Source organism: Carex rostrata, chromosome 9 (assembly GCF_964058835.1).
Source record: "Carex rostrata chromosome 9, lpCarRost1.2, whole genome shotgun sequence".
NCBI classification, from domain to species: domain Eukaryota; kingdom Viridiplantae; phylum Streptophyta; class Magnoliopsida; order Poales; family Cyperaceae; genus Carex; species Carex rostrata.
The window spans coordinates 4,960,833-4,987,598 of record NC_135926.1 but is presented as its reverse complement, the minus strand read 5'-3'; the positions used below and the strand labels follow the sequence as shown (position 1 = coordinate 4,987,598).

Sequence of the window (26,766 nt, the reverse complement as noted above, 5' to 3'; positions counted from 1 at the left end):
GTATTAGCGTGTTGTATTAGCGTGTTATATTAGCGTTGTAAATGCCCTGTTACCTTGCCATCTGGAGACACTACTAGAGTGGTCCAAATACTTTCAATTGGAGTGTTGTATTAGGGTTGTCAATGCCCTATTATCATGATAGAGCCACAACTAGAGTGCTACAAACACCATTAATTGGAGTGTTGGGTTAGGGTTGTAAATGTCGTATTATCTTGCTAAATAGAGTCACTACTAGCGTGCCCGAAATACCATCAATTGTAGTGTTGTATTATGGTTGTAAACGCCCTATTATATTGCCCAATAGAGACACTACTAGAGTGTGCTGATCACCTTCAATTATAGTGTTGTATTGAGGTTGTAAATGACCTATTATCTTGCTATATAAAGACATTACTAGAGTACTCTAAACACCTTCAATGGGAGTATTGTATTACGGATATTATCTTGCTATATTATCTTCAATTGAAGTGTTGTATTAGGGATGTAAATGTCCCTATTATTTTGTCATATGGAGACACTACTAGATTGCTCCAAATACCTTTGAATGGAGTGTTGTATTAGGGTTGTAAATCCCCTATTCTCTTGTCATATGGAGACACTACTAGAGTGCTCCCAACACCTTCAATTGGAGTGTTGTATTAGGGATGTAAATCCCCTATTATCTTTCCTTCTGGAGACACAACTCGAGTGCGAAAAACACCTTCGATTGGAGTGTTGCATTAGGGTTGTAAATGCCCTATTATCTTGCCATCTGAAGACAATACTAAAGTGCTCCAAACACCTTCAGTTGGAGTGTTGTATTAGGGTTGCATTTACCTTATTATCTTGCTATATAGAGAAACTACTAAAGTTTTCCAAATAACTTCAATTGGAGTGTATTAGGGTTGTAAATGTCCTATTATCTTTCCATATGGAGACACTACTAGAGTACTCCAAACACCTTCAATTGGAGTGTGGTATTAGGATTGTGAATGCCTTATTAGTATATAGAGTCACTAGTAGAGTGCTACAGAGACATTATATTGGAGTGTTTTGTTAGGGTTGTAAATGCCTTATTATCTTGTGCTCCAAACACCTTAAGTTATAGTGTTGTATTAGGGTTGTCACTGCCTTATTATCTTTCCATATAGAGACACTACTAGAGTGCTCTAAACACATTCAATTGGAGTGTTGTATTAGGGTCGTAAATGCCATATTATGTTGCCCGACAGAGATACTACTAGAGTGCTCCAAACACATTCAATTGGAGTGTTGTATTAGGGTTGTACATTTCCTATTATTTTGCCATCTAGAGACACTACTAGAGTGCTATGAACACCATCAATTGGAGTTTTGTATTAGCGTTGTAAATGCCCTATTATCTTGCTATATAGAGTCCCTACTAGAGTGGTCCAAACACCTTGAATTGGAGTGTTGTATTAGGGATGTAAATGCCCTATTATCTTGCCATCTCGAGACACTACTAGAGTGCTCCAAACACATTCAATTGGAGTGTTGTATTTGGGTTGTAAATGCCTTATTATCTTGCCATCTCGAGACACTACTAGAGTGCTACAAATACCATCAATTGGAGTGTTGTATTAGCGTTGTAAATGTCCTATTATTTTGCTATACATAGTTACTACTAGAGTGCTCCGAACACTTTCAATTGGAGTGTTGTATTACAGTTGTAAATGACCTATTATCTTGCCATCGTGAAACACTACTAGAATACTCCAAACATATTCAATTCGAATGTTGTATTAGGTTTTTAAGTGCCATATATTCATGCTATCTAGAGACACAACTAGAGTGCTCCATACACCTTCAATTGGAGTGTTGTATTCGGGTTGAAAATGCCTTGTTATCTTCATATATAGAGTCACTATTAGAGTACTCCAGACACTTTCAATTGGAGTGTTGTCTTTTGGTTGTAAATGCCTTATTATCTTGCCATCTTGAGACACTACTAGAGTGCTCCGAACTCCTTCAATTGGAGTATTAGGGTTGTAAATTCCCTATTATCTTGCTATATAGAGTCACTATTAGAGTGCTACAAACACCATCAATTGGAGTGTAGTACTAGGGTTGTAAATGCCATATTATCTTGCTATATATAGTCACTGCTAGAGTACTCCAGACACCTTCAATTGGAGTGTTGTATTAGGGTTGTAAATGCCCTATTAGCTTATCATCTAGAGACACTACTAGAGTGCCCCAAACACCTTCAATGGGAGTGTTGTATTGGGTTTGTAAATGCCATATTATCATGTTATCTAGAGACACAACTAGATTGCTCCAAACACCTTCAATTGGAGTATTGTATTAGGGTTGTAAATGCCTTATTATCTTGCTATATAGAGTCACTACGTGAGTGGTACAAACACCATCAATTGGACTGTTGTCTTGGATTGTAAATGCCCTATTATCTTGCTATATACACTACTAGAGTGCTACTAACACCATCAATTGGAGTGTTATATTAGGATTGTAAATGCCCTATTATCTTGCTATATAGAGTCACTGCTAGAGTTCTCCAAACACCTTCAATTGGAGTGTTGTATTAAGGTTGTAAATGCCCTATTATCTTGCTATATATAGTCACTACGGGAGTGGTACAAACACCATCAATTGGAGTGTTGTCTTAGGGTTTTAAATGCCTTATTATCTTGCTATATAGAGCCACTACTAGAGTGCCACAAACGCCATCAATTGGAGTGTTGTATTAGGGTTGTAAATGCCCTATTATCTTGCTATATAGAGTCACTGCTAGAGCTCTCTAAACACCTTCAATTGGAGTGTTGTATTAGGGTTGCAATTGCCTTATTATCTTGCTATATAGAGACACTACTAGAGTGCCCCAAACACCTTAAATTATAGTGTTGTATTGGGGTTGTAAATGACATATTATCTTGCCATATAAAGACACTACTAGAGTGCTCCAAGCACCTTCAATTGAAGTGTTGTATTATGGATGTAAATACTGTATTATCTTATTATATTATCTTCAATTGAAGTGTTGTATTAGGGATGTAAATGTCTCTATTATCTTGTCATATGGAGACACTACTAGAGTGCTCCAAATACCTTTGAATGGGGTGTTGTATTAGGGTTGTAAATCCTCTATTCTCTTGTCATATGGAGACACTACTAGAGTGATCCAAACACCTTTAATTGGAGTGTTGTATTAGGGTTGTAAATGTCGTATTATCTTTACATCTTGAGACACTATTAGAGTGCTTCAAACACCTTCCATTGAATTGTTGTATTAGGGTTGTAAATGTTCTTATTATTTTGTTGTATGGAGACACTACAAGAGTGCTCCAAACACCTCCATACACATCCACCAACAAACTCTCATTAGAATCAAAACTTGAAAAGAGGATGGATTACTATGCAATTAGTGTCATATTAGGTTTGGTAAGTGAATCAATAGTCCTCGTGTTTGCAAATGTTGCCAATGCCAAAGAAATGTGGAAAACCCTTATTAATAAATTTGAAGGTAAGTTAGAGACTAGATTTGAAACTTTTAATATAGGAGAAGGTGAGTCAATTGAGGACATGTACAATAGAATGTTACAAATGCAAAATGGATTTATAGAATTGGGATAACCTATTTCTAACAATAAAGTTGTAGGAAAGATTTTCATGTGATACTTAGGAAACCAAGATGAGAGTCAATGATAACCAAGATGGAAAGTTATGTCATATGCTACGGGTTGTATTTCATCTTCTTCTGTTTGTATTTCATCTTCGAGAGTTTGTCTTTCATGTTCTACTAGTTGTCTTTCATCTTCTTCTAGTTATTTTTCATCTTTTATTAGTTGTTCTTCATTTTCTTCAAGATGTCTTTCAGCTTCTACTAGTTGCTCTTCATTTTCTTCAAGTTTTCTTTCATGTTGTACTTGTGATATTTCATCTTCCTCAAGTTGTTTTTCATCTTCTTCTTGTTGTCTTTGATCTTCTTCTAGTTGTTTCTATTAGTTATTTTTCAAATTTTTCTAGTTGTCTTTCATCTTGTACTAGTTGTCTTTTCATGTTCAAGAGTTTATCTTGCATCCTCTACTAGTATTTTATCTTATTCTAATTGTATTTCATCTTTTTCTAGTTGTCTTTAATCTTCTTCTAATTGTCTTTCATTTTCCTACTGGTGTCTTTTATCTTCTATTATTTGTCTTTGATGATATACTAGATGTCTTTGATGTTCTACTAATTGTATTTCATCTTCTACGGTTAGTATTTCATGTTATACTAATAGTATTTCAACTTGTACTGGTTGTCTTTCATCTTCTACATTTTATCTTTCATGTTCTACTGGTTGTCTTTAATCTTCTTCTAGTTGTTGTCTTTTATATTCTATATGATGTTTTTCATATTTTTCTAGTTGTCTTTCATCTTGTACTGGTTGTGATTCATTTTTTTTAGTTGTCTTACATCTTCTATTGTTTGTCTTTCATGTTCTACGGGTTGTCTTTCAGCTTCTTCTAGTTGTCTTTCAAGTTCTATTGGTTATCTTTAATCTTCTTCTAGTTGTTATCTTTCACGTTCTACTGGATGTCTTTCATATTTTTCTAGTTGTCTTTCATCTGCTACTATTAATTGTTCTTCATTTTCTTCAAGTTGTCTTCCATTTTCTACTGGTTGTCTGTCATGTTGTACGGGATGTATTTTATGTCCTTCTAGTTATATTTCATGTTCTTAAGTGGTCTTTCATGTTCTACTTGTTGTCTTTTATGTTCTTTTATTTGTTTTTCATGTTCTAGTGTTTCATATTCTTCAAATTGTCTTTCATCTTTTATGGTTTTTCTTTCATGTTCTTTTGGTTTTTCTTTCATCTTGTAATGGTTATGATTCAAGTTGCCTTTCATCTTGTAATGGTTATGTTTTTCTTCATTTTCTTCAAGTTGCATTTCATCTTCTTCTAGTTGTTTTTCATCTTCTTCTAGTTGTCTTTCATGTTCGATATCTTTTTTGTAGTTGTATTTAATCTGCTACTAGTTGTATTTCATATTTTTCTAGCTGTCTTTAATCTTCTACTATTTGGTTTACATACTTTTCGAGTTGACTTTCATATTGTACTGGTTTTTACTCATGTTATACTAGTTGCATTTCATGTTCTTCATTTTCTTCAAGTTGTATTTCTTTTTTAACTGTTTTTCTTTCATGTTCTACTTGTTGTCTTTTATCTTTTTCTAGTTGTTTTTCATCTTCTATATTTTGTGTTTCATGTTCTACTAATTGTCTTTCATTTTCTTTTAGCTGTTCTTCATTTTCTCTAAGATGTCTTTCATCTTCTACTAGTTACTCTTAATTTTCTTCAAGTTGTTTTTCATCTTACACTAGTTGGTCTTCATTTTTTTGAAGTTGTCAGTCATTTTCTACTAGTTGTTTTTCATATTTTTCTAGTTGTTTTTCATATTCAACTAGTTGTCTTTTATGTTTACTGATTTATTTTCAATATAATACTAGTTGTTTTTCATATTCTTTAGTTGTATTTCATATTTTTTGGTTAATTTTCATCCTGTTTTGGTTGTATTTCACATTTTATTGGTTGTCTTTTATCTTGTACTGTTTGTCTTTCAGGTTCTACAGGCTGCCTTTCATTTTCTTCTAGTTGTTTTTCATCTTTTATTAGTTGTTCTTCATCTTTTACTAGTTGTTCTTCATTTTTTTCAAGTTGTCTTTACATTCTACTAATTTACCAATGATGCAATCAAGCTAAGGCTTTTTCAATTTGCATTAAGAGATAGGTTAGGCATGGTTATTTCCATTACCGCCTAACTCTATTCAAACTTGGAACCAATTGTTTAATATTTTCATTGCAAAATACTTTCCACCTTCTAAAACTTCAATGTTAAGAAATGCAATTACTAACTTTGCACAAAAAGAAGGGTGAATCATTGTATGAAGCATGAGATCGGTACAAAGATATGTTAAGGTGTTGTCCACATCATGGTTTCAACAAATGGTTAATTGTCCAAACTTTTTATGATAGTTTAACTCTCACCGCTAGGTTGTCTATTGATGTTTCTATAGGAGGTGCAATTATGAATAAGGAACCTAGCGATGCTTACAACCTCATCAAAGAGATTACACTCAACCAACACTACTGGACCTAGGGGTAAAAACGGGTCGGATATTATCCGACTGAATTTGGATTTATATCTGAATTTTTTGAATTCGAATAGTCGAATATGGATAATTTGCAGATATGGATATTATTTGTTTTTCATATTTATCATCTTCTACAAACTGTTTTCCATATTTTTCTAGTTGTTTTTCATCTTTACTGTTTGTGTTTTCAGTTCTACTTATTTGTTTTTCATCTTCTCCATGTTATTCTTCATTTTCATCAAGTTGACTTTCATCTTCTACTAGCTGTTTTTCATGTTTTACTTGTTAACTTTCATTTACTACTGGGTTGTATTTCATCTTTTTCTAGATATATTTCATATTCTTATAGTTGTATTTCTTCTTCTACTAGTTGTATTTCATTTTCTTCTAGTTATTTTTCATCTTGTACTGGTTGTTTTTCATGTTCTATTAGTTGTCTTTCATGTTCTTCTGGTTGTTTTTAATGTTATACTAGTTGTCTTTCAAGTTCTTCTGGTGGTCTTTCATATTTTTCTGGTTGTATTTCATATTTTTCTAGTTGTCTTCCATGTTCTACTGGTTGTCTTTCATCATCTTCTAGTTGTATTTCATTTTTTTCTAGTTGTCTTCCATCTTCTACTGGTTGTCTTTCATCATCTTCTAGTTGTCTTTCATGTTCTACTGAATCTCTTTCATTTGCTACTAGTTGTTCTTCATTTTTTCAAGTTGACTTTCATCTTCTACAAGTTGTTATTCATATTTTTCTAATTGTATTTCATCTTTTACTGGTTGTGTTTCAGTATCTACTGATTTGTTTTTCATCGTCTACACATTGTTTTTCATTTTTTTTCCAAGTTCTTCTTCTACTATTGGTTGTATTTCATCTTCTTCTAGTTATATTTCATCTTATTCTAATATTTTTCATCTTCTTTTTATTATATTTCATCTTGTAGTAGTTGTTTTCCATCTTGTATAGGTTTTTTTAATCTTCTACTATTTGTTTTTCATATTTTTCCTATTTATCTTTCATGTTCTAATGGTTATCTTTAAAACATCTACTGGTTGTATTTCATCTTCTTCGAGTTGTATTACATATTTTTCTAGTTGTATTTCATTTTCTACTAGTTATGTTTCATTTTCTTCTAGCTGTCTTTCAACTTGTACTGATTATCCTTCATGTTCTTCTAGTTGGCTTTCATATTCTTCTGGTTGTATTTCATCTTCTTCTAGTCGTCTTTAATAATCTACTTGTTATTTTTCATCTTCTTCTAGTTGTCTTTCATGTTCTACTGGTTATCTTTCATGATTTTCTAGTTGTCTTTCATGTTCTACTTGATGTATTTCATCTACTACTAGTTGTTCTTCGTCTTTTTCAAGTTGTATTTCATCTTCTACTAATTGTTTTTCATATTTTTCTAGTTGTCTTTCAGCTTTTATGTGTTGTGTTTTATCTTCTTTTGGTTGTTTTTCATCTTGTACTAGTTCTCCTTCATGTTCTACTGGTTGTCTTCTTTTTCTTCTAGTTGTCTTTCATCTTCTACTGTTTGTCTTTCATGTTCTACTGGATGTCTTTCATATTCTACTAAATGTCTTTTCATAATCTTCTATTTGTCTTTCATCTACTACTTGTTATTCTTTCTTTTCTTCAAGTTATCTTTCATTTTCTTATAGTTGTTTTTCATATTTTTGTAGTTGTCTTTCATCTTGTATAGGTTGTATTTCATCTTCTTCTAGTTGTATTTCATCTTATTTTGGTTGTTTTTCCTCTTCTACTGGTTTTCTTTCATCTTGTACTGATTATTTTCATGCTATAATGATTGTCTTTCATCTATTACTGGTTGTATTTCATAGTCTTTTTATTGTCTTTCATTTTCTACTAGTTGTATTTCATTTTTTTTAGTTGGCTTTCATCTTGTACCAGTTGTCTTTCATGTTCTACTAGTGTCTTTTATGTTCTACCAATTGTCTTTCATATTCTTCTGATTGTATTTTATCTTTTTTTATTTGTCTTTCTTGTTCTATTGGTTGCCTTTAATCTTCTTCTAGTTGTCTTCCATGTTCTATTGGTTGTCTCCTTCTTATTGTCTTTAATATTCAACTGATTGTCTTTCTTCTACTGTTTTATTTCATCTATTTCTAGTTGTATTTTATATTTTCTTTTAGTTTTCTTTATTATTATACTAGTTATATTTCTTCTTCTTTTAGTTATCTTTAATGATCAGACAATATGTTTATATCTACTTTATCTTCTACTGATCAGGGAGGCTAAACCTTCTGCAAGATTTTTTATATATTTAATTTTTAGTTTCAAACATCTATAATGCTTATAGTAGATTAAAGATTATTACTAATCTACAAAATTTGAATTTGTTGAATATCCGCTATCGGTTGAAATCAAGAAAAGAAAAAGACTCAAAAGCTACTTTTTCTGGAAGAATCCCAGAATTATCATATCCGTAGATTGCGCAATCAACAAATATACAATCAAATCAGTATGCACAGGTATTGATTTCACTGGATTACATATTTTTTTGGTTGAGCAGATCTGTGTACCTAATAATTCTGGAAATATTTTTCCAAAGATAGTAAAAAAAAAAAATGGTATGAACCCTACTCTTTGATATGAGAGTAAAAATACGAGTCAAGCTCTCATTTCAATTCTAAAGTGGTGTTGCATGAGTTATGCTGATAACTATAACTATAAATATTTATAGTCCCATTTTAACCCTACTCTTTTATAGTCCCATTTAGGGCTAGCAGAAAAAATTGTAGTTCGTGATTCGATTCAAGTTTGATTCGAGTTAATTCGATTCAAAATTAGTTTGAATTGAAACGAACCAAATCAGGTTCGGTTCGAAATTAATTCAAACTGGGTCTGGTTCGATAGAAATAGGTTCGCGAACTTTTCTGGTTCGAATCTCATAATAACATCGGCTGTTCATTTACCTAATGAAATTAAAATCCAAGATAGAGAGTCATAATTTAACCTAGCCGACGCTCCCTCGCTCTCAAATCTCAATATCCTAGTTCTCTCTCTCTGCCTCTCCCTAACTCGCACTCTCTCTCGCTCTAAAACCTAGCCGACACTCTCGGCAACTAGCCGTTTCTTCGACCGTCGCTCCTCTCTCTAGCCTAGACGGCTGTATCTCCTCTCTCTTCGGCCGTCTGTCCCCTTCCTTCTCTACCTTTCGGATTCTCACTTCATTAGATGGTCCGATCGAGGGTTTGATCAAGTGAGCACTCGAGGTGCAATTACTTGTTTTACTGCAAATTTCAGTTCTTGTACTTAATCCTCTTTTTACGATTATTTGTTGTGATGTGTTTTTTCATGAACAATTTTTCAACTTAAAAACTCTCTGTTCACTCAAAAGTATAGAACAAAGTTTCAGTATAGCAAGCTATACCTTTTAACCTGGACTACATTGTGATTCAGACTACAAGTATACAATCCTATCGATAGTATGGTCAGGTATCGATCCAGAGAACGGTTCAAGTATTAACTAGATTTTACCTAAATTACTTAAAAACTAGAAGTTGGAGAAAGGTTGGTTTTGGTGTTTACGTTTCCTAAACAATTCAATAACAGGGATTAAAAATAAGAGAGTAAATAAATTTGGTTTAATTCAGAAATAAAAAGACATTTCCAGGGTTTTTGATTTCATCTTCAACTCAGCCTCTCGGTATCTGACGCATGCCGCGTATTCTCATACGTGCGTGGCCCTCAAGTTAATACAGCACCTGTCTGTTTCTGTGTCGAAAGCTATGTGTAGGGTTCTATTGACCGTACCTGATGTTCCTAAACCTCAACTCTCGTTTGTTGGCTTAATAAACTCGGTAACGAAATTGCAATTTTTGCCCTCTTAGGTTTCTAAACCTCAACTCTCGTTTATTGGTATTTTACCTAAGTTACTTGTCTGGTTTACTAAAGATATTCACCATCTCTCGGCGCATGGAAAGTTCACCTCTCGGCTACTAATTGGTCTCGTCTCTCGACTCACAAACCTACCTCATATACTTAGTCTGGTTGAAAGAAAGATCAAGGCCAATGTACAAGAAAAATGCTTAAGTTCATCTAACAGTAAACCAAGAATAATCCAAACAATTTCAACTAAGCAATCAAAATACTACTCAAACAAGTAAACACAAAACATCAACACAAATTCAAACAACTTGCATATAAAACAAAGTATTCGACTACATTATAACCCTAGAAACTAAAAAGTCTAAACTAACATAGTTAAAGAGAAAACAAAACAAAATAGAAAGAAGAAAAAAATAATAAAACTCTAAGAAGACAAGTTTCAAGTCAAGCTTCTTCTTTCCAAGCCCTCGAACCAAAGTGGAGAAGAATGATGGTCTCTCAAAGATGGCCTCCCCAAAGGGGAGATCCCAAAGGGAAGATGCTCTTCCTCCTGCTGCCTCTCTCTCCTTTATAGCTATTTTGTGACTTGGGGAGCAAGCAATCAAGAATAGAAGGTGAATCAATCAAGATCTCATGAGATATGGCAATAAATTCCAGTTGATGCCTTTCTAAAAAGGTTCCTGCGACTTGCACATTATAAATTCTGATTTATAACCTTCCTAGAATTGTAGATCTCGTTGTCCTCTTTCTAGCAAGCCTTTATTTGCCTAAAAGGAGTTCGTATGGCCAAGATATGGCAAAAATACGAAAAGATGTCGAAAGCTGGAATTTTCATATTTGCTATGTCTGCTTTCTGCGCAGCCCGCGTGGAGTCTGCACGATCCGTGTCCTATCTCTGTTTCTGTTGTGCACCAAACTTCAAATGGGCATAACTCATTATCCGTAACTCTGTTTTCAGTGTTCTACCACTTTTCGGAAAGCTTGCAAGAAGATCTATAATTTTATTCATTTCTTGAAATTTAAATAGACTTGGGCAGTAACTTGATTCTTGGTATAATTCTAAACTAAATTAAACTAAATTAACCTAAATGCATGAAAATTGGTCAAGTTATTGATATAAAATCCTAGGCAAAAGTATACATAATTGGTGCTCATCACACTCATTTCATATCGGTAAAAGGAAGCCGTGTGAATTTTGTCCCGCGAGAAGAAAATTAATGTATAAAGTACCGGTATAACGAGGGCTGCTAAAAAAAAATTTAGTTCATAGTTCGATTCGACTTCGATTCAAAAAATATGTAGTTCGCAATTAATTCGATTCGAAATTAGTTCAATTCGAAACAAATCAAACTCAGTTCGGTTCAAATCTAATTCAAATCAAACTTAAACCTAGGGTAAGTTCGATTCAGTTCGATTAGTTGCCACCCCTAGTCCCATTTCAATGTATTTCCTCAATTTCCCCAATTTGATATGATATCTCTATACTCAATATTGATAACTATAAATATTTATTAATATATTTTTTTTTATTCTTTTCCCAGTATGCTGATATAGAATCTCAATTAGATTACATAGAAAATTGGGGAAAAGTAACAAATTACCGATTCACCCTTGAATAATAGAACTTGAATTTTTGTTTTAAGGAAGCTTAAAACAGTATGTTGCACTGTACATTGTTCCAAATTGGTTGGTCTATATTTACATAGTTTAAACGCGAATTACGGAAATGGTTGTTTTTCAAATATATAACATTTTATGGACACCCTTAATTATAGAGATCTGGATCTCATCACGCAATTGTATAAGTTAGAAATTAACTACCCTTTGTTCATCAAAAAAGAAAGTAAACCTTTACCAATACATTTCACAATTGTTGGTTGAATAGCGAGGTAACACTAGTATGTATTTTTTTTCCCCTTTGTTGCTTAGGATTCAATTTGCTATGAATTTGGTGTTGCTTATGTGTTTGAAAAAGATATCGGTTTTTTCTGTATAGACAATGTAAAGAGGGAGAAGAACTGTCTTCTCTTTCTCTTTTTGTACTTATTTATGTAAAGTTTTCTTAACTAAAATCACTTAATACAACTGAGCTAAGGTACTTAATTGAGGAAGATTCACTAATAATTCTAAAGAAAAAAATCTTGTGTTTACAAGTTATGCATTTGAAATAAAAAATTCAATTGAGAAAAAAATCTTGTGTTTAACCATCATAAATCTCGTATTGGATTTAATTTTGTTACCATATATCTTTGCTAGTTTGGTTCCTTGTGTCCAATATAAAGTATTGTTCTTTGTTAGTGCTAGATATATATAATCCACAAATTCTATTTTTAAGTAGCACTTCCTGTGTTAATTATGTCAAATTATACACGTATCTGTCTGTGAGTAAACATGTATGCATTAGTTTTGCCTCTCGGATTTCTTTTTTATGCAATTTTGATGTTAAATCAGATGTGGCATCTATTTACGAGGATAATTAGAGAGCATGTCAAAGCAAGATGGAGTTGTGATCCAAGGCCTAGTATTCTAAAAACAGTACAAATTACAATGCCTAGTAATCTAAGGGTATTACAAATTACAAGGCCTAGGATTCAAAGAGAAGTAGAAATTACAAGCTCAGTATCAAGATGTTTGTATGATGAATCACATATAAGTGCGTAGGTTTAACTCTCTTTCGATATTTTGCTTGCTTCCTATTCGTTTTTGGTTTGAAACATCATGTTGGCACGGAAAGTTATCATAACTTGAAGGATAAAACATGAGAATTAAAATGTACCATAATGAGGAGATTGTTATTTTTTTCTTAACTTTAAAATATAATAAAAAGTATTGGATAATTTTAAGAAAATAAATTATAATTAAAATTGAGTTACCCGGATTGTGCGAAGCACTGTCCTTAAGCGAATTCCATCTCTACCGTGCAAGATTTGGAATCGCAACCAAGATAATCCGGGATAGTCAACTTCTTGGGACACGACCGTGGAAGTGACAGATGACAACTCCTTGATACCCAGCAATTTATCGAATAATATTATTGTAGTAGTGAATTGGAAATCTAGAGGAATAATATGAATAGGTTAAGATGATACGAAAAGATTGTATTTATTTTTTTTTTGTTTCAGGATCAATCCTAAGAATGAGAAGGACTTATATTTAGAAAGTCAAAAACGTTTTTGCATGAATTAGGGAAGAGAAAGAGACAAAACTGCCATATGCCTTGAATACCAAAATAGGAAACGTATATGCATGAATGCTGTAAATATATTTACTATTAAAGAGTAATAAATATGAAATCAATTGTCACTAACAGAAATGATTTACAATTAAAGAAATATATCTCAGTTTTAATTTCAAATCTTCATATCAATGGAAATGATTAATACATAACGGCTAGTCAATCAATTGGAGATAATATGCAAACATATTAACTTGAAAATTTGAGTTTTAATGTTTAAATTCCAACAATCCCCCACAAAACTCAAAATATAAGAATATCGAATGATTGAAATTTATAGAACTAAATTGCTGGATATCTATTGCGCATCGATGAAGTAGTTTACAAACTTTGAACTTCATCTAGTATTGATAGCTTAATATTTGGAGGAAACAGAGAGAACTATGTCTTGAACTCGTTCATTTGTTCCAAATTCCACTACCATACACACAATATGGAGATTCTCATCACAGTGAGCGCATTAAATGGCCTTACGCAAATACCTTGGATTTTTCATGAGAGTCTTGAAGGCTTACCCATGCCTCGCACCGCGGCCGTATACAGACACTCTCATATAGGTGAGTTACCTACCAAGGATATGTGTAGAGACATATCCTGCGGAAATTACCGCCTCGGTTCTCATTAAGAGCTAATATGCTCATCCTACCATCTACATAGAGCACACTCACCATAGGGATGGGGTTGGAGTTGATACTCCAAAAAAAAATGTGTACTCTTTTGGTCAACTTATCGGTTTGTTATTACCCATTGAATCTCTTTCAAGGGATCGCCTATTAGAGATTGGGTTGCCACCGCAAGAAGACCCATTATAGGCATAATCCCATCCCCCTCGATGAATTTTGGACTTTTGTCCTATTTAATCCTTTAGTAAAGCAATCAGCAAGATTGTTTTCTGATATTACAAGTTGAATAGTAACAATTTCATTTTTTATATTTTGTTTAATTGATTTTTGTCTTCTTTTTATATGTCTGTTTAACTTTGAATTTATTAACTTTTTCTTGCAAAATTCAATAGCAGCTCTAGAATCACAATTAATTAATATAGATGGAATTGGTTGAGGTATTAAAGGTATATCAGATAATAATTCTTTTAACCACTCTGCTTCGATACAAGTGGTATCTAGAGCTATTAATTCAGCTTCCATTGTGCTTTTAGCAATAATAGTTTGTTTAGTTGATTGCCATGAAATTGCGCTACTTCCTAAAAGGAATACATATCCTGTTGTGGATTTAATATCTAAAGAATCTGATATCCAATTTGCATCAGTAAATCCTTCTAAAACTGATGGATAACCCATAAATTTAAGACCATATGATGTAGTTCCTTTAAGGTACTTAAAAACTCTTTGTAATGCTATCCAATATTTTTTATTTGGATTATTTGTATATCTACTTAATCTTGAAACTGCATATGATATATCGGGTCTAGTTCTATTAGTTAGATACATAAGGGAACCTATAATTTGTGCATATTTTTCTTGTTCTACTGGATCACCTTTATTTTTATACAAATGTGAATTAGGATCATATGGTGTATTTACTGGATTTAAATCAGAAAATCCAAATTTATCAATGATTGATTGAGTATAATGGGATTGAGATAATATAATTGAATTAGGAGATCTAATAATTTTCATTCCTAAGATAACGTCAGCTTCTCCTAGATCTTTCATATCGAAATTCTGTGATAACATTGATTTTGCTTTATTTATTAATTCTATATTTGGAGCAAGAATTAATATGTCATCTATGTAAAGACACAATATGATAAATTCATTATTTTCCTTTTTATAATAAAGGCAATTATCTGATTCATTAATTTGAAAGTCATGTGATAACATTGCATTATCAAATTTTTCATGCCATTGTTTTGGAGCTTGTTTTAAACCATATAAGGATCGAACTAATCTACAAACTTTGTTCTCTTGTCCTTTGGCTATATATCCTTTTGGTTGTTGCATATAAATTTCTTCTTCAAGATCTCCATGTAAAAATGCAGTTTTTACGTCCATTTGATGTATTAAAAGTTTATATATTGATGCTAATGCAAGTAAAATTCTTATTGTAGTTATTCTTGCAACTGGTGCATACGTATCAAAATAATCTATACCGGCTTTTTGTGTATAACCTTGTACTACTAATCTAGCTTTAAATCTTTCTATTGTTCCATCTGTTTTGAGTTTCTTTTTAAAAATCCATTTACAACCTAAAACTTTAGTACCTGGAGATAAATCAGTTAATATCCAAGTATTATTACTTATAATAGATTCAATTTCACTATTAATTGCTTCCTTCCAAAATGATGCTTCTGGAGATCTCATTGCATCTTCATAAGATTTTGGATTATCTTCAATTAAATAAGTTATATATTCTTCACCAAAATTCTTTTCTATTTTCTCTCTTTTACTTCTTCTTGGTTCCAGTGAATAATCATGATTTGAAATTGAAATAGATTTTGATGTAGATGGTAAGTTCGTATAATTATCATTTTTAAATGGAAAAATATTTTCAAAGAAAACAGCGTCTCTAGATTCTATAATTGTATCATTTGATATTTCACTTATTTCAGATTTAGTAACTAGAAATCTATATGTATTAATATTTAGTGAATATCCTATAAATATAGCATCTACTGTTTTTGGTCCTATTTTCTTTCTTTTTGGTTATGGAATTCTTACTTTTGCTAAACATCCCCAAAGTCGAAAATAATTAAGTCTAGGAGGATATCCTTTCCAAAATTCATATGGTGTTTTATTTTTATCTTTAACTGGAATTCTATTAAGAATATAACATGCTGATAGAAGTGCTTCCCCCCACAAATTTTGTGTTACACCTGAACTTATTATCATGGCATTCACCATGTCTAGTAATGTTCGATTTTTACGTTCTGCAACACCATTAGATTGGGGTGAGTAAGGAGCAGTAACTTCATGTATAATTCCATGTTTTTCACAAAATAATGCTACTTCATTTGAGGTGTATTCTCCACCTCGATCTGATCTTAAAATTTTTATTCTTTTTTCTTGTTGATTTTCTACTTCTGATTTAAATTTCTCAAATTTATTTAGTACCTCGTCTTTAGTTTTTATGAGATATATATAACAAAATTTAGAGTAATCATCTATAAATGTTACAAAATATCTACTTCCACCTCGAGTAGGGCCTCTATTAGAATCACATACATCACTATGAATTAATTCTAATTTTTTGGTATCTCTGAATTGAATTGGTTTAAATGACTTCCTTGACATTTTTGATTGGACACAAGTTTCACAATTTGAATTAATATCTAATTTAAATTTAGGTATCAGATTTAGCCGAGACATTTTTTCAAGTTTTTTATAATGAACATGTCCTAAACGACCATGCCAATTATCAAGTGAATTACTTATATTGTTATTTTCGATAACATTTGAAGTTGACTCATCAGTAGAAATCATTGACACCTCATTAACTAAATGAGAAACAATATTTAATTTAAATAAGCCATCTGTTACATATCCTTTTCCAATAAAAACATCATTCTTAGAAATTACAACTTTATTAGATTCAAGAACTATTTTATATCCTAATTGTACTAACAAAGATACACTAATAAAATGTTTTCCAATATCAGGAACATGTTGTACATCTCTAAGAATAATAGATTTTCCGGAAGTAAATTTTAATTTTATTTCTCCAACGCCTAATACTTTGACAGATGTTCCATTAGCTACTATTACACTTCTTCCACTTGAGATCTGATAGGATGAGAAATAAAATTTATTAGTACATACATGTGTATTTGCTCCACTATCTAACCACCAATCTAAATTTGTATAAGTAAGATTAATAGATGGATTTATAGATATCAACCTGAAAGATGAGTCAACGGGTTTTGTTTCGATCATGTTCACTTGAGATTTGTTTTGACTTGAGCTGATCTTCTTGTTGGTTTCAATCTTCTCTTTTTTTCGATAGAAACAATCTTTTGCATAATGGTTGTCTCGGCCGCAAACATAGCAGAATTGATCACTATCATTCTTTTTCTCATGATTGGGTCTAGAAAATTTCTTTGATTTATTAAACTTTTTTTTGTGAATATTTCCACTTTTCTTGAAATTTCTTCCGTGAAACTTGTGATTCTTATTCTTATTTTGAAAGTGTTGATTTTTAATATTATTTTGCTTTTCAGTTAAATGAACTTTGGATGACATTTGATCTTCTTTTCTTAGTCGAAGTTTAAATTGATCTTCAATTCTAATTGATTGAATGACAGACCTCATTTCAAGTTTATTTTGTGATTTTCTAAGATCTTGAGCAAACTTTGACCAAGAAGGTGGTAATTTATCTATGAGACAAGTAACTTGATAATTTTCATCTAATTTTGTCCCTCCACCTCTATGTATTTCTTGAATCATATTTTGAAATTTATGAATCTGATCATTGATAGGAATTTCGTCAACCATTTTATAACTATGAAAATCAGAAATTGTAAACCTTATTAATCCTTCATTATCCCTACTATATGCATCCTCTAATGCATTCCATATGTCTATAGCCTTTTCATATTTTCTATAAATTTCATAAAGGTCATCAGAAAGACAACTTAAAATTCGAAAACGACAGTGAAACTCTACTTCCTCAGGACTAGGTTTTGATTTGGAAGTGTCCTCTTTAACAGTTTCTTTTTTACCCTCTGTGGGAGTTTCTTGAATGACCAGTGTGGGAGTTTCATGATTGCCCTCTTTGATAGTTTCTTTTGTATATGGTGCAGTTTTTCCTAATACAGATATTAAACCTAATGCAATTAACCATGCTTCCATTTGGTCTATCCACCTATTAAATCCAAATCCATTAAATTTTTCAGGTTTGAGTGTATGAACATCATCTAGACCCATTTTGAGTAAAGAAGATGTAATGATAGAAAATAACTGCAATTTAATCAACAGCATAAAAATATAAGAAATATTTAGAGTAAAAGCTTGCCTAAGTAATTCTGTCTAATGATATAAGAAATATTCCTTAATCAAAAACAGTAGAATTATGTAATCTCAGAAAGTATACTAATAAACTATTATTTCTTGTCTTGTCCGATTAAAGAGAAAATTCGCTTAAGATTGTTATTTTTTTCTTAACTTTAAAATATAATAAAAAGTATTGGATAATTTTCAGAAAATAAATTATAATTAAAATTGAGTTACCCGGATTGTGCGAAGCACTGTCCTTAAGCGAATTCCGTCTCTACCGTGCAAGATTTGGAATCGCAACCAAGATAATCCGGGATAGTCAACTTCTTGGGACACGACCGTGGAAGTGACAGATGACAACTCCTTGATACCCAGCAATTTATTGAATAATATTATTGTAGTAGTGAATTGGAAATCTAGAGGAATAATATGAATAGGTTAAGATGATACGAAAAGATTGTATTTTTTTTTTTTTTTTGTTTCAGGATCAATCCTAAGAATGAGAAGAAGGACTTATATTTAGAAAGTCAAAAACGTTTTTGCATGAATTAGGGAAGAGAAAGAGACAAAACTGCCATATGCCTTGAATACCAAAATAGGAAACGTATATGCATGAATGCTGTAAATATATTTACTATTAAAGAGTAATAAATATGAAATTAATTGTCACTAACAGAAATGATTTACAATTAAAGAAATATATCTCAGTTTTAATTTCAAATCTTCATATCAACGGAAATGATTAATACATAACGGCTAGTCAATCAATTGGAGATAATATGCAAACATATTAACTTGAAATTTTGAGTTTTAATGTTTAAATTCCAACAGAGATTTCAAGTGAATCCGGATACTGATAAACAATAAAAAGTTTTAATTAAAGACTTCCCGAAATTAAAGGTTACCAGTGCCATCAAAGCAATTGTCAAGCAGCAAAAATATCAAACTAAACATTGTGTTAAGCCACCATTGGATCAGTGATTTTCAAAGTGTCTTTAATAAATAGTAAAAAAATTCAGAAAAATGTAAAATTTGGTCTCCAAGCACAATTTAATATGGAGAACAACTTGAACAGTTCGGATCGACGTTTTGAACTTTGAAAATTAAAAAACGAATTGGTAGCACCAAAGCTCAGGAACTACCACTTTGATCTTGGCCAACCTCTATATATATATATATATATATATATATATATATATATATATATATATATATATATATATTACTGCTAATTATAATTTTTTGTTTGCTAATTCCTTTAAAAAATTTGCAGGGGAACTTCTAACATTTTTGAGGTATGGTTTTTGGATGGGAATCAACTCTGCTGCTCTTCCGAATCTAACCGTTTAAATTTGTTGAGATTTGTGCATAAAAAAGTTTCTTTATAGAGATAGGTGAATATAAAATTTTGAACGGTTAGATTCAGAAAAGCAGCAGATTCATATCCTTTTGGATGGGTTCCATCGCAGGTCCTGTTACTCACGAGTTATTTGCTAAAATCGTATGGGTCCATGTAGGAGGTGCAAGGAGCTGGACAGAAATGCTACTTGTTACTAGTAAGGTTCCCCTAGTTTGAAAAATATCCAGTCTTCAAATCCTTATATCTCTAGTAATTAATTTAAATTACATACTTTAATTTGTTTTAGCCCCTTGCTGTGTGAAGGTTTTTTTTTCCCCCTAATATATTGATCGTATGGAACCTGTTATTATCAACATGTAAGCAACTTTGCAATATCAAGCTATAGTTTCCATTTAAGGACTCGTCTCTTTTATTTGAACTCTAGAGCGTGACTAGCGCGTCAAGGAATTTTATTGAATGGGAATCTGTGGAAGTACCGAAGTAGAGTTACCCAAATGCTATTTCTTAGAACTCTATGATTATAACTAGACAGGAAACTATTATGTGTTTTTAGCTTTATTCTAAAAATCACACTTAATTTAATGTTTTTTTTCACAAGTTTCATTGTATATAATCAGTGGCATTCAGAGGTGGAGTTATGTTTGTTGAATGGTCAATTGATCTCTATTTTTTCAAAAAAAATTATATCTAAACATAATTTTATATATAATTTAAAGCATAATGTTATAGACAGTATAAATTGGTCCCTATTCGTAGCATATACTTTCTTTTATATAATTCACCTTCATTTACACTTGACTTTTATAATTCGAAAGATCTGACAAGTAAAACTTTGACATAAGTTGTTGAAGCCTACAAAAGAAAGGCCTGCTGAGAAATAGAAAAAGTAAAAAACCCATACGGTCGTATAGCCTTTTCATGTTAACCCTTGTCAACAGAGGGTCTGGATCCCCTAAAGTAACCCAACTTTTGGGTTATTGAGACCGTCTGATTTGAATCCGTCGCTTGAGATCACATCGGGATTCAGAATCGTTGCTCGAGATGTGTGCGCTCCACTTCGGATGAATTATTACGGATTCAAATCAGACGGTCCAAATCTAAAACCCAACTTTTGGGTTACTTCACTGGATCCGGACTCTCCAAATGGCTCTGGGATAAATTGATCGTAGATTAATTTCACTATTTATGAAACCGTATAAATATAATTTTTGCCCACAAACTTTTATATTTGAAATATGAGATGGGTTACAGTGAGTTGCGAAGTAAAATGACTATTTTACTTCATAATCATATTTTGTGATTTTAAAGTTCAAAACGTCGATCCGAACTGCTCAATATGATCTCCATATTGAAATGTGCTTGGAAACCAAATTTGACATTTTTTGAAATTTTTTTATTATTTATTAAGCCACTTTGAAAATTGCCGATCCGGTGGTCCAAAAAAATTTACTGTTTTTATTGTTTATCCGGATTTTCAGATTTTCAAAGTGGCTTAATAAATAGTAAAAAAATTTCAAAAAATGTAAAATTTAGTTTCTAAGCATATTTTATTATGAAGAACATGTTGGAAGGTTCGAATCGGCTATTTGAACTTTAAAAATAAAAATATTGTGTGAAGTATAAAAGTATTTTATTTCACAACTCACTGTAGTCCATCTCTCGAAATATAATCTATATGTATGTACATCATACGAATGAAAAATAATTAAATTTCATGTAAGTTTAGTCTTTTATATTTTCTCTATTTTAAAAATATATTGTACTTGATTTGATAATGTATAATTTTAAAAGGTTCAAGTCATTATCAACAGATTTCAACCATGAATTTGAATTTAGTATTACCTCTGAAATGCATGTGTATATGGACCAGGTTGTGTCTATCTTGAAATATTATTTTATATATTTTAGGATTGTACATGTGAGTTGTAAACATAAGAATTATCCTAAAGTTGTAATATAATTTGTACAATGAGCTGTTATACGTGGTTTAATTTGTTCTGACAACTGGTGCTTCTATCCAATAGAAGCTCAATCAACAAGAGCAATTTAAGCTGCACTCAAAGGAAAGGACTGATTCAGCCCAACAAACAAGAACTGAAAGTTGATCAGATAATAAGAAATCATTTTAATATTTTGAAGCTTAGAGAAAATTTTCAATTTTCTAAACTTGGGTCATTGTATTCCGTATACAATGATAAACTATTAATTAGACAATCGTTAACTCTTAACCATTAGAGTGCGTTTGGATGAGAGCTAGAATAGCTAGAATATTGAAATTTGAGAATAGTAATTAAATAAGAATAGAGAAAAAAATAGTTATTTTTAGATTAGTGTTAAATTGATGCTATTCGGATTAGTAAAAATGTTGTTTTGATTGTATATATATTTGGAATAGTGAATAGTTGTAAACTTGTAACTGATAAGTAATAGTGTTAACAAGGTGCTAATTAATTAAGAGGAAATATAGGTAAGTGAGGTCTTAATTAAACGAATTATCACAACGTGGAGATAACATAAAGAAGTGTCAATTTTGTCATTTCGAGAGTGTGTTGATAAAAATCCGAGAAAGAAACATTTTTCCCTCTCTCTTCACATTTTCGAATAGTAGTTATTCCAACATTTACAAGGAATAGATAATAGCAACTATTCTAACTATTCCGAATAGCAAAAATATTGTTTTGACGCACATTGCTATTCCGAATAGCCGCTATTCTAGAATAGCCTCTATTCTTGACACATCCAAACATATCAACACAGATTTTTTTTTAAATTATTTATGATAAACCTATAAACAAATATATACTTACATATATCAACTATTAAATTGTGATGTAATATATAATTTATGTTCAAACAATTGTCCAAATAAATTTGTTTACATTGTGAATCACGTACTAATTAGTTCAAATTAGACAAAATGGACATAATTCTTAGCTCGGTAATTAAAGCAATAACAATAAGTTTTCTTTTTCTGAAAAGTGATAATAAATAAGCATGTAACAAAACAAACAAAATGTTGGACAAATTAAAACAAAAAAGATTAATTACATTCCTTCTTCGTTTTGTTGGAGAAATTAAAACAAACAAAATGTTAGCATTTTAAAGGATATGATGGCTTTAAACCGGAAAATAGACAGCATATATCCATTGCTTCTATATTACAATTGTAGTGATTAAAAAATTTCGGTACTTCTTTAATCTTTGACCTTTTCATGCTAATTAACTTGTATCTATATCACTATATATGGTCGAGAACGGAAGGGATCAAGTGAATAACTTCCGTATACCTACCAAACACAGACAAAATGAAAAAAGTAATAAGAAAAAAAGTTTATCTTTATCTTTCAAATATAAAGTAAATTTGTTAAAACGCATATTAATGCATATTACAATAAGATACTAGAGCAAATGAACCTATCAAAAATTATTTAGATAAGCCAACAAGGAAAAAGTGTGGGTCAACTCTAACAAATTTTAAAAATGATACCAAATAGGCCCAAAAGAAAATTAAGATTTTTGGATGCTCTGATCTAATGCTCGTGATTCACACAAATTTGGATGCAGATTTGGGGTCTAGTATTTGAGGAATGAGATTAATATTAGAAATTATAATGTGATAATAAGTCAGAATCAAATGTTGATTAGGTCTGTTGATAGCTCGTTTGTCACGTTTTATCAGTGTTGGTGCAATCACGAGGCTACTAATTATGGAGTACCATGAGTTCAAGGCACAAATTTGTTTTTGCTGAGATCATAGATTATTTGTTTTATTGACCATTTTGCTAACTGATTTGGAGTTTGTAATGGATAATTTATTTATATAAATGTTTATTTTATGTCATAGAAGCATGAGATTTTATATTATTTTTGAAAATATATATGGAGATCAAATTTTACATTCTTTTGATTTTTTTTTTTACTATTTTTTAGGTATTTAGAAAATCACTATTCTTGGATGGTGCATAAATTTTATATCACGTGATTTTCTAATTGTCTAAAATAAAATTTTAAATATAAAATTTGATCTCCAATTATATTTTTTAGAAGATAATTATGTTTGAACCATTCGAATTGATTATTTGAACTTTAAAAACAAGAATATAAATCCAAAGCACGGATCAATCATCGCATTGCAATATTTAACGTAGCCTCAGTCAACAACATATCATGACATCTAGCGTTGTGCATTACATTGTGAATTTTTTTCATAAACCATAATTGAAAAATGGATTCTTAGGGAACCAATATGATTACAACTTTTTTTTCAAAAACTATAAGAACCGTGGGAACCTCACGGTCTGGCATTTTTTTTTTTTTCCAGACCGTGTGCTTCTCACGGTCTTGCCAAATTTTTTTTTTTTTTTTTTTTTTTTAAAAAACAGATTTTTTTTTTCAGACCGTGGGGTTCCCACGGTCTCAATTTTTTTTTTTTTTTTTTTTTTTTATAAAACAGAATTTTTTTTAATTTTTTAATTTTTTGTATTAAAATATTAGAAATGTTGAATATGTTTCTTTGAAAATAGATGAAATACAATATAATTTGATTTATTAGAAATACTGCAATAAATAACCCGGATCAATATTTTTCAGGTCGGATTTTTCGCGGCTGTAAGAAAAATTAATATATTTATTTATGTGTTATTAGAAAAAAATAAAAATACTTAGATTCTGAGTTATTGATCCCGGTTCAAAAGTCATTTCTAGGTAATCTATCAAATATTGTGATCTTTCTAGTAAATTTAATTTATGAAAAGTTGTATATATTTTTGAAAATAATAATAACTTTTAAGTTATTTAATAATTGTTATTCAAAAAGAATTCTCAAAATAGATATAACTTTTTATAAATTAAATGTCCTAGAGGGATCACAATATTTTCTGGATTACCTAGAAGTGACTTTTGAACCGGGATCAATAACTCAGAATCTAAGCATTTTTATTTTTTTCTAATAACACATAAATAAATATATTAATTTTTCTTACAGCCGCAAAAAATCCGACCTGAAAAATATTGATCCGGGTTATTTATTGCAGTATTTCTAATAAATCAAATTATATTGTATTTCATCTATTTTCAAAGAAACATATTCAACATTTCTAATATTTTAATACAAAAAATTAAAAAATTAAAAAAAAATTCTGTTTTATAAAAAAAAAAAAAAAAAAAATTGAGACCGTGGGAACCCCACGGTCTGAAAAAAAATCTGTTTTTTTTAAAAAAAAAAATCTGTTTTTTTAAAAAAAAAAAATCTGTTTTTTTAAAAAAAAAATAAAATAAAATAAAATTTTGGCAAGACCGTGAGAAGCACACGGTCTGGAAAAAAAAAATGCCAGACCGTGACGTTCCCACAGTTCTTATGGTTTTTGAAAAAAAAGTTGTAATCATATTGGTTCCCTAAGAATCCATTTTTCAATTATGGTTTATGAAAAAAATTCTTACATTGTATAAGCCATGGAAAAATAAGCCCAATGGCAAATTTGCAAAAAAAAAAAAAAAAGCCATGTAAATTTTGAAGTGGCGTATGGACTCTTTTTTGAAATAACCGTTGATGGACACCATTATTTTGGTTTAGACTGGATCAAAAAGTTTGTCGAGCTCGATGACACACTTCTATGCTGAATAACCCCTTCACAGCACTTGATCTCATCCAAGAACTGCCCTACAAGATATAATTAACCCATTCGAAAAAAGGGACTAGTGAAACTTCAGAGAAGATAAAAGGTGAAAATAGAACCTACGCGAGACAAATGGTGATGTGCTTTTAGAAGCTGTAGTTGAAGCAATGAGCTGGTACGGGGACAAAAGGAGGGGACAGAAAAAGAAGGCCGCGGCAGAAGATGGAGGAATTATTTTCATAAATCATAATTGAAAAATGGATTCTTAGGGAACCAATATGATTACAACTTTTTTTTCAAAAACTATAAGAACCGTGGGAACCTCACGGTCTGGCATTTTTTTTTTTTTTCCAGACCGTGTGCTTCTCACGGTCTTGCCAAATTTTTTTTTTTTTTTTTTTTTTAAAAACAGATTTTTTTTTCAGACCGTGGGGTTCCCACGGTCTCAATTTTTTTTTTTTTTTTTTTATAAAACAGAATCTTTTTTAATTTTTTAATTTTTTAATTTTTTGTATTAAAATATTAGAAATGTTGAATATGTTTCTTTGAAAATAGATGAAATACAATATAATTTGATTTATTAGAAATAATGCAATAAATAACCCGGATCAATATTTTTCAGGTCGGATTTTTCGCGGCTGTAAGAAAAATTAATATATTTATTTATGTGTTATTAGAAAAAAATAAAAATGCTTAGATTCTGAGTTATTGATCCCGGTTCAAAAGTCATTTCTAGGTAATCTATAAAATATTGTGATCTTTCTAGTAAATTTAATTTATGAAAAGTTGTATATATTTTTGAAAATAATAATAACTTTTAAGTTATTTAATAATTGTTATTCAAAAAGAATTCTCAAAATAGATATAACTTTTTATAAATTAAATGTCCTAGAGGGATCACAATATTTTCTGGATTACCTAGAAGTGACTTTTGAACCGGGATCAATAACTCAGAATCTAAGCATTTTTATTTTTTTCTAATAACACATAAATAAATATATTAATTTTTCTTACAGCCGCAAAAAATGCGACCTGAAAAATATTGATCCGGGTTATTTATTGCAGTATTTCTAATAAATCAAATTATATTGTATTTCATCTATTTTCAAAGAAACATATTCAACATTTCTAATATTTTAATACAAAAAATTAAAAAATTAAAAAAAAATTCTGTTTTATAAAAAAAAAAAAAAAAAAAAAATTGAGACCGTGGGAACCCCACGGTCTGAAAAAAAATCTGTTTTTTTTAAAAAAAAAAATTTTGGCAAGACCGTGAGAAGCACACGGTCTGGAAAAAAAAAATGCCAGACCGTGACGTTCCCACAGTTCTTATGGTTTTTGAAAAAAAAGTTGTAATCATATTGGTTCCCTAAGAATCCATTTTTCAATTATGGTTTATGAAAAAAATTCAAGATGGAGGGCAGGGACATAAAAAGAGGCAGCAAGTTTTGTCAACAACAAGAATAATAATAAATATAATCATTATTGTTAGAGTGAGGCTATGGTAACATGCATATTACACAACGATTTGCGATATGAATTTATATATTCTTTTTTTTTAAGTTTAACTATTCAATTTCAATCTTTTAACATGATTTTTATATGAAAATGTATTTGCCAACAAAATTTTACGATTTTTAGAATTTTTTAAATATTTTTAGATACATAGAAAT

At 30.7% G+C, this 26,766-nt stretch overlaps 1 non-coding gene across 1 annotated transcript; it reads right to left on the bottom strand.

Moving 5' to 3' along the window:
- Positions 1-5,830: 5,830 nt before the first annotated feature.
- LOC144560044 (small nucleolar RNA R71) lies at positions 5,831-5,938 on the bottom strand. Its single transcript, XR_013513308.1, has one exon. It is a non-coding gene; the product is annotated as a small nucleolar RNA R71 (small nucleolar RNA).
- Positions 5,939-26,766: the final 20,828 nt, after the last annotated feature.